The following is a 10181-nucleotide window of genomic DNA, read 5'->3' as shown; positions in this document are numbered from 1 at the left end:
AGGCTTTGTATGGGAGAAGGTGTAGGAGTCCGATTTGATGGGATGATAGAGCTGAAGCTATGGTTTTAGGACCACAGATGGTATAAGAGATGATAGAACAGGTTCAGCTGATCAGACAAAAGATGAAAGCGGCCCAGGATCGACAAAAGAGTTATGCGGTTTTACATTGTCATGACATAGAGTTTCAGGTTGGGGACAAGGTTCTTTTGAAAGTGTCTCCTATGCGTGGGGTCATGAGATTTGGTAAGAAAGGGAAGTTGAGCCAGAAGTTTATCGGACCATATGAGATTTTGGATCGTGTGGGTGAGGTTGCTTACCGGTTAGCATTGCCAGCAGCTTTGGATAGAATGCATAACACGTTTCATGTGTCTCAGTTGCGGAATTATGTGAGCGACCCTTCACATGTGTTAGAGGTAGAGAACATAGAGTTGGATGAGTCTTTATCTTATCTTGAGGTGCCAAAACAGATTCTTGATCGCAAGGTTAGGAAAACTAGACATGGGGAAACGGTGTTGCTTAAGGTTCGTTGATCTAACCATGAGGTTGAGGAGGCTACTTGGGAGGCGGAGGAGGCTATGAGGGAGCGATATCCGTCTCTTTTTTATCAGGTATGTGTGGTTACGGGGACGTAACCATGTTTCTTTTAGGGGGGTAGGAGATGGTTGCATAAAGTGTTGTATGGTTTATGTTGGTTTTAGTACAGTTAGTATTTGCTTTGAGTCGGTCTGAGTGTTGGTTGAGAGTTGTGTTTTGAGTTTTGGTTATGTTGTTGTGTCGAGGTCGAGATAGTGTGTTTTGTTTTTTTTTTTTATAGGTTGAACTTCGGGGACGAAGTTCTTTTTAAGGAGGGAAGACTGTAATACTACGGTTTTCTATGTCTATGGGTACTCTATCGAGTGGGACTTACTCTGTCGAGTAAGTATCTTTTTACGCAAAACAGTAGCTGACCTGATGGGTACTCGATCGAGTAAGTGTGACACTCGATCCGGTAAGGGGCACTCGATCGAGTAAGTGTGTCTTACCGGTTGTTTAGCCGGGTTTTGTTAATAATGCGAGATTAATATAAAATGGATTCCATCACTTTGCTTAATCACTTTTTAACCTTCTAATACCTTTCAAAGAAAAGAACAAGAGTTACGTAGTTCGCATCCATCGCATTGTTAACAAATCCCAAGGCTAGGATCTTTGGATTGTCTCGTTCTTTATGCCGTTGTGATCGTTGTGTCCAGGGTAAGCTTCTTGTATGATTTTTATTATGTTTTGATAAGTTTGTTTAAATAACCCTAATTGGGTAGAATTGGGGGATTTTGATGTATTTGATGATTAGGTGGTAATTATGTGAATGTGTGTTATAGGAGGGGGATTCGTAGAAGAATGGTATTGATTAGCTGCTGTGACGGTTGTGTGATTGTTATTCTAGTTAGCGTTTCCCTACTCAGTATTGATTACATGGCTTTGTTGATGTTTAATCGTTGTTGTTGGTTTATATCTTATCGGATTTGGAATTGGTGATTGTTAGTTGTATAATGCGATTGTTGTATAATTGTCTTTGGTTTGCGAGGTGCGTCCTCGGCTGAGTGGAGTCACTTGCTGGAGTGGCTTCACGCCCTTGATTCGCCTTCTATGGAACCCGCCACAGAAGGGATGTACACATTTAAGAACTTGGGTTTATCGCTCGGATGAGATGAGCGGGGCTTAGGTGGGAACGGCTGCGGTCCCCCACTGGCGGTGTGGAATACTTGTTGCGATGAGTATTCTGGCAGGACTACACACTTTAGTTTGTAGTCAGGTGTGTGGTGATGTGATGGAGTCCGATTGGTTGGATTGGATTGTAGTATTGTTTTATTGCAGCTGTGTTGTTTTGTGTAATCAGTACTGACCCCGTTTAATTATTTTAAAAAAAACCGTAGTGATCCATTCGGGGATGGTGAGAAGGTATGAGATGTCTTACGCCAGGGATAGCTGGGAAGGAGTCATCACATGAGTCACTAGAGTCTTCCGCTGTGTCATGAACTAGTTTATTTCATCTGGATTAGTACTTTTGAGAACACTTGCAATTTCAAAGATTTAATCAACCTTTTGAAGAATGCTTCTACTTCCTCGCAGATATTCCTCCTTCTTAGTGTACCTTGCCTTGCTCTTTACTTCTTGATGCTTATTTCTCTTCTAAACTCTCCTTTGTTTTACCTTGGAAACTAGTTTGGTACCCACTCGACTTATCCATCGTTTCTTGTTTCTCCTTTCATAACACCTTGTATATGGGTCTCTTTCTCTTGAAGAATGTTTCTGCCCTTCCCAAAGATCCCTTCCTCTCTTAGAGTACCTCGTCTTATCCTTTTATCCTTGTGCTGCTTTATCTACCACAACTCTCCTCTTATACCTCGGAAACTACTTTTGTATCTTTCCTCTCATGGACGCCTTCATTTTTGTCTTATGGAATGTTAACCTTAGTCGTATAGTTTGGCTTTTGAGGAGATTATTTGTGGTTGACCCATAACCCTTGTTTTGAGAGGTTGTGTTGTTGGAGAGGCTTAGATAGTGTGGTGAGACATACCTTGGTGATTCTTATGCCTAGTTGCTTGGCATAAAGTGGGTGTGATTGATTGGTGGGATTCTTTGTGTAAAGTGTGAGTTGCATAAGTTATTAAGGTTATGGAACTTGACTTTGTTAATCGTATTTGGGATTTGAAAGTTTAGTAGGTTGAGCATTGTTACTTTAGGAGTAAACATGGAGCAAAGTTTATGATGTGAGCTTGGAAGAAAACACCTTTAGGAGGTTGACAATCATACATAGAATGGTTTTGTCTTTTGACGTTTGTTGTGTATGAGTATAGCTTTGTTAGTAGTTTTGATCTTGTTTTTGCACTTGTCTCATGGAATAGCTTAGATGTAAAGTGGCGTAAGTTGTTTTGAGGAAATCCTTGGAGGTAATGTGGTTATGAGAATTACTTTATTAGGAAGTTTTAGGAACCGTTTAGGATGATGTTGTTGCTTGTGATTTGAGTGTGTGGCGTTTTCTTGTTGTCTAGTCCCCCTTTCTCTTTGACCATATGCTTTACCGTTCATACCCCTAATTCTCGTTCGTTGTGCTTCCCTTTGGGATTGATACTAGTGACCTATTGATGTGACCATAATTTGAGCATATTTAGTCCCAGAATTAACCTTGTTCCCATGCTTTTTAGTGCATATTTGGGTCATTTATTGTCTTTAATCCTTTGTTTTGCATATTCTTTGAGGTTTTGATCCCTTGGTAGGAAAGGAGTGCAAACCTTGCGTTTTCATGGCAAAACGGGGCTAAATTGATTGAATTCAATGACCAAGCATCAAAGAGAAGACAAGACTAGAAGGCCTTTGTACATACTATAGTAGATGGGCAATGATGAGAAAAGATCCTTGCATCCCCGAGGAAATCCTCAAGGATTTTATGAAGAGAAAGGAAGAAAAGAAGAAAGGAAGAAGTTGATCTACAATCCGAGCGGATTGCCCACAATCCGCCCGTCCAAGACAAGCAATCCGAGCCTCTTCCCCAGAAGGCCGCTCGTCCAAAACCACCACAATCCGCCCGTCCACCCCACAAATCCGCTCGTCCAAAAGACCCACAATCCGCCCGTCCCGTGCCCTGGACGCTCGGATTGTGTGACAGCTAATCCGTCTTCTACATGTTTTATGAAGGATGAGCATACCTCGGGAAAGACTAGCAAAAAGGAGACTCGCATATTTTTCTGAGAGGAGCGATTCCTCAAGGACTTAATCGTCATTTAAGCCCTTAGTAAACCCTAATTTGTGTACCTAATCCCCACTATAAATACCCCATTAGTCTAATTAGATTATCATGTTCTTCTTAGCAATCTCTAATGTAGTTTATATCAATCTAATCTCTCTTTAATCTTGTAATCAACTTTTAATCAAGTCTTAATACAAATCTCATTTCCTTAATCTCTCTTTTGTTCATCTTTCATTTTGGGTAATTGAAGATTATTTGGGTTATTATTGGGAAATTGACAACCTTCCAATCAATCATCAAGTACTTCTATTATTCTTTGCTTTATTATTGGAATCATTAGTAGGTATAATTCTCTTAATCCCTTTTTAATTATTATTAATTATCTTCATTTATTCATCATGTTTTACTTTGTTGGTATGATTGACAACCTTGCTAGCATGTTCAACATGATAATGAGTGAGTAGTTTCCTTAGCTAGGGTTAATGGGTAATTAGGGGAAACCAACATGAGGGATGATTCATGCTTAAATTAATATGTTTTTATAGTTTATTTGCTTGCTTGTTATGATCCCAACTTATGCACATGTTATGTTTGATGAAATGCGAGCCTATGAATCCTTGCATTTTTTACCCATCACCTATCTTTTCAATGAGACTTGTAAGACATAAACCGACTCGAGTCTCATTAGACCATGCATATAGTTGAGTAGGAAAGATTAAGTCGACTTGTAGGTGTTGTACAATCTAATCGATTCGGCTCCGGGACCCAAACTTTCCTAGGATTGTAAGATATAAACCAACTCGATCCATCACAACAATAATTGCTTGCTTATAATTTGAGAATATGTTTGTATGATCAATTCCCATGAATCCCCTATGACCCCATGACACTCTAGTGCCTTTTATCGATTGTTTACATCCCTTTTTAATCATCTTGCTTGTTTACTTTCATTGCTATTTAGTTTAGTGATCTTCTATTCAAACCCCAAATTGTGACACTCCTAAACACCGCTAGTTGCAATTGAAAATCTCATCTCAATTCCCGTCCCTTGGGATCCGACCTTTACTTGCCTCTTTACTAATTGTAGAGTTGTTTGTGGAGTTATAAATAGTGATTTGGTATAGGTTCTCCTAATGACAAGTACCGAAAACTAAACCTCTCAAGAGAGTCCGACCAAAAATGGCGCCGTTGCCGGGGACGGTGTTAACTTGATTTAGATTTTCTTAGATTGTTATTAGTTGTGTCTTTCTTTGCCTTGGGGAAGTAAAACTCCTCAAGGTTTGTTCTAACTATTTTCAAGTTGTTTGATATTTTGCATGTCTAGAAGATCACAAGGTAACTTGTTACCCTTTGATCACGAAATTGAAAGGACTTTGACAAACAATAGAAGACTTGCTAGGAGAACTTTGAGAGGTATTGGTGAGGTTGTAGATATTCAACCAAACACTATTGAGTTCGTCAACCCTTTTGCAAGAGAAGGTGAGGAGAATCCAACACAAAATCCAACACAAAATCAACCCACAATGCCTAAATTTTCATCACATTCCGTACCAACCGAGGAGAACCTACCCAATGGTACTCCCACACCACAACACTTAACCGGAAATTTCATTGCCAAATCCGGATTTATCCAATTAGTCGAAAGAAGCCAATTTTGGGGGATGCCTAGTGAAAACTCTCACTCTCACATGGAGACTTTTTGTGACTATTGTGATGCGATTTCTCAAACCGGTGTAACTCAAGACCAAATTCGATGGGTCTTATTTCCTTTTTCTCTTATTGGCACCGCAAAACAATGGTTGAAATGCCTTGATAAGGCTACTCTCGGAATTGACTCTTGGAAGAAATTGGCTCTAGCTTTCTATAAAAAGTTCTACCCACCGGAAAAGATTAACATGCTAAGAGCTCAAATTACGGGCTTTAAGCAAAGAGATGAAGAATCCTTGTATGAAGCTTGGGAGCGATTCAAAGGAATTTGTCGCTCATGTCCTCATCAAGGACTTAGCGAGTGGTTCTTGGTACAACAATTTTGGAATGGTCTTTATGAAGACTCAATAAACATTCTCAACATGGGATCAAATGGTATGTTCACCGAAGTTGACGATAATCAAACTTGGAACAAGATTGAGGAAATGGCGGTCCATAATTCACAATATAGTAGACCTCGCAAGGCTACTAGAGGAGGAAAGCATGAAGTGGACTCTATTACTCAATTGGGTGCTCAACTTAGTGCTCACATTGATACCATCAATTTGAAGTTCGAAAAAGCTATAGCTAGACTTGAAGAAGCCTCAAAATCACCAAAGCATCATGTTAATGCCATGACGGCATCTTCATCAATCCCAAGTGGGGTATGTGAGAATTGTGGAACTTTGGGACATGACCAAAGTGAATGTAGGGGAACAAATGAACAAGTGAATGTTTTTCAACCATATAAGAGTGGTACCCCTTATAAAAATTATTACAATGAAAACAGCAAATTCCACCCAAATCTCTCATACAAAAGCCAAAATGTTCAAAACACTCAACCAACATACACCCCACCTCCTATGAGAAACCAAAATCAAAGACCCTTTTACAACCAAAACCAAGGTTACCAAAATCAAACAACATACAATCAACAAAATGACCAAGGTTTTGATGTCCAAAAAGTGGTCCTCCAAATGCAAAAGAATCAACAAGAGTTTTTCACTCAAATGCAAAAGGAAAGTCAAGCAAAGGAAATCACCATCAACAACATCCTAGCCCACACCAAAATGTTGGAAACCCAATTGACTCAACTAGCATCTTCAAGCTCAAGAAGACAAAAGGGGCAATTACCACCTCAAAGTAATCCCCCGAGACATGAAACGGTTAGTGCCATTCACTTGAGGAGTGGTACAAGGTATGAAGCACCGAAAAAGCAAGTTGAGGATGAAGTGGTGGAAGCTAGTGACAAAGAAGAAGTTGTGCAAAACTCCAAGGATGGAGAACCATCAAAAGAAGAAGTTTCAAAGAAAAATGAAGACAAGGCCAAGGAGAAGGAACCCATTGTGATTAGACTTCCTTTTCCAAGTCGTCAAGCCAAGCCCAAATTTGATGACCAACTTGGAAAATTTATGGAAATTGTGAAGAATGTGAAAGTCTCGATTCCTTTCACGGAATTAATCAATCACGTGCCGGCCTATGCAAAGTACATGAAAGACATCCTTACGAAAAAGAAGTCGATCCGGAAGCTTGAGACTATCGCCTTCACTAAGGTGAGTAGTGCAATCCTTTAAGGGAGTTCACTTCCGAAGCTTAAAGATCCGGGAAGCTTCACAATACCGTGTACCATTGGCGACACAACAATCAACAAAGCCCTATGTGATCTAGGGGCTAGTGTGAGTGTTATGCCGTATTCGGTAAGTAAAAGGTTAGGGATGGGAGAGCTTAAATGTACCAATATCACACTCCAAATGGCCGATAGATCGACGAAGACACCATTAGGGTTATGGGAAGATGTTCCCGTAAGAGTTGGGAAATTTTTCATCCCGGTGGACTTTGTCATTGTTAACATGGAAGAAGACTCCAATATTCCAATCATTCTAGGAAGACCTTTCTTGCACACCGCGGGTGCGGTGATTGATGTGAAGCATGGAGAGCTCACTCTAGAAGTGGGAGATGAGAGCATAACTTTCAATCTTGACAAGACCATGAGAGCTCCCCGTTTGCATGAACCATGTTTTATGGTTGATCATTATAGCCGGAAGGATGATAGGAAGAAGTCGGAATTCCAATGGAAAAGAAAGTTGATTATGCTCCATCAAAAGAGCAAGTGAATTGTAACAAAGAGAGCTTGAAAAGCTCACCCATGACAAGTGAAGAGGATGACCTCATTAGCCAAAACAAGAAAGGAGGAGAGTTGTCTCTATCAACTCAAGAGATTTTTAATGATCAAGTAGACGAAGTTTGTGGTCTATGGGACGATGAGTTTGAAGGGATTTTCAATCCCTACATTGGTAATGCTATCAATCAAGACCAACATGAAGGACAACGAGTGCAAAGATCTATTGAAGATCTTTATCATGATAATGAACAAGCTTTTGACTACTTCTTCAAGGTGTTGAGTAACATCAACAACACCTTGGACATGCCCCCATGACATCTCTCTAAGGATGAGATTTTGGTGGAGTCCTCTCCAAACCACCATTTGTAAATATTTCTAACTCCCTAACTTGCATTTTAATTCTTACATTGCATTTTTGTCATTTTTGGATTTTTGTGCCTTGATCAAGATATTCATCATTTTTTAGAGAAGTGAGGGAGGGACTAATGATTTTATTGATGTGTAGTGCTTTAACTTAGTGTGGGGATGGCAATTGCCTAGGCTATTCATGCCTTTGTAGTGCCCCTAAAATGAAGAACACGGGATTTGAAGAATGAAAATGATACGGGATTTGCAAGTGCACGGATGGTCCTGAATCCGGGTAGACCAGGTGGAATCCGAGCGTCTTCTGGATAATCCGCTCGTCTTATAGGAATCCGAGCGTCTGTGGGAGAATCCATCCGTCCAAATGAGCTGCAAAATCAAAAAATTTGGTCTGTTAGAGAATCCGAGCGTCCCAGCTGAGAAGACGCTCGTCTGAAAGAATCCGCTCGTCTTTGCAAAAAGACGCTCGTGTTTTTGCTAGTGCAGATTTAGCAAAGTTGCTGTAACAGAATCCGCTCGTCTTTAAGGGAATCCGCTCGTCCTTAATTGAAGAATCCGCTCGTCTTCACTGAAAGACGCTCGTCTTTAGGCGAGTTTTCCTGAAGCCAAATTGAGCAGAATCCGAGCGTCCCGAAGGGAATCCGCTCGTCTTCCCCCTGCAGTTTTGAAATTTTTGGGTGTTTTAAATACCCCTTCCCACATTCATTCATTCATTCAAACATTCAAACACTACCCATAAACCCCAAAACCCTCATCCTCTTCATCACCAAAAACAAAATTTCCTCAACCAAATTCAACAAAATTAAATCCAAACTTCCTAACAACAACAATTAATCACTCCTTTTGCAATAATAATCAATCCAAGCACCAAAATCTTCAAAGACAAATCCTTTCATCTTAAAATCGATTTGGGTATAATTAGAAATTGAAGATTTTCAATCTTTTCTTGGTATAATCAACAATGGCAAGAACAAAAGGAGCAACAAAGGAACTCAAGGCAAAGACACTTTCGAAAAGGCAACAAAGCCTTCAAGCAAAGAAAGCTTCAATGGCTATGGTGGTTGCTAGTGCAAACTTGGAAGTTCAACAACAACAAGATCCTCCCTTGGAAGCAACAACAACAACAACAACAACTCCGAAAATCGCTCAATTACCCAACTATCCGGAGGTAATTTTCATTTCTAACTCCCATAGGGATACATTTGCCAAGTATGCTAAGAAAGCCATTTTGCCCACCAAATTCATATGTGAAGATGCCTTGAAAAAATTGGGTGTCCTTGAACAAACAAAAGTCTTCTTTGAAGCCATGGGGTTGGAAAAATTGTTCACTACAAGAGAATTGACATACCCCTCCCTTACCTTGGAATTCTTAAGTTCATTGAAAGTGACTAAGGTAGAGACTAGAGAATACATCGAGTTTCGCCTTACCAATGTGAATAGGCGCATCACCTTTGATGTTTTGAGTAAAGAATTAGGCCTTAGTGATACACCATATTATCACAGGATGCCCGAAAAGTATGACCCAGCTCCTCTTTGGGAGCCGATTTCCGGGAAGAAATTTGCGAGCTTTCATGCGTGTCGCGCTCTATTAGTCCACCATCCGGGCATTAGAGTGTGGCACAAGGTCATCGGGAATATTATAATTGCGAGAAAAGGCAATAATCACTTTACAAAGCTCGATTGTGTTCTACTTGAGTCGGCCTTAAATGTTAGAAGGGAATTCACAAAGCCTTATAATGCTCTAAGGCTTTTGATGGAAAGATGGCTTAATGTTGTTTGTGGCAAGGAAGGCACCGCTCATATTGTAAATGGAGGTCTAGTTACTCTCTTGGCCAAGCACTTTGACGCAAATTTCAACAAGGATAACACCTATGTGGCGATCAAAGGGGGTTATCTCATTGACATGGATGCCATGATTTACAAGTACAAATGAGTCAAGCATAACTCTCTTGACACCAACTATGGGTGGCTAACCAATGATGCTATATCTTTCACTTTACCTTCCAAGATATGCCGATTAAGTGCTCATCGAACAAACTACCTTCTTCCACTCTCCAAGGGCGCCGAGTACATCATCCGTCAACAAAGGGGCGAGATTGAAGAGCCCTCCTCCTCCATTGTCACACCACCCTATCCATTGAAATATCAAGAGTTCAAACCCAAATATGTTGAAGTGGGCAATGATTACATGACTCTACTTATGCAAGAGATGCATAAACAAGCTTACAATGATCGAGTAGATGCATACTTGGCCTAATATCCACCCCTCCATTTAGCTAGGCAAGG

General features: G+C 40.3%; 1 non-coding gene across 1 annotated transcript; it reads right to left on the bottom strand.

Annotated features, from left to right (window-relative positions):
• Positions 1–5619: 5619 nt before the first annotated feature.
• On the bottom strand, positions 5620–5726 carry LOC141639630 (small nucleolar RNA R71). Its single transcript, XR_012542604.1, has one exon. It is a non-coding gene; the product is annotated as a small nucleolar RNA R71 (small nucleolar RNA).
• Positions 5727–10181: the final 4455 nt, after the last annotated feature.

This window comes from Silene latifolia, unplaced genomic scaffold (genome assembly GCF_048544455.1).
Source record: "Silene latifolia isolate original U9 population unplaced genomic scaffold, ASM4854445v1 scaffold_484, whole genome shotgun sequence".
In the NCBI taxonomy this organism is placed as follows: Eukaryota; Viridiplantae; Streptophyta; class Magnoliopsida; order Caryophyllales; family Caryophyllaceae; genus Silene; species Silene latifolia.
This window is presented reverse-complemented; position numbering and strand designations above follow the sequence as displayed.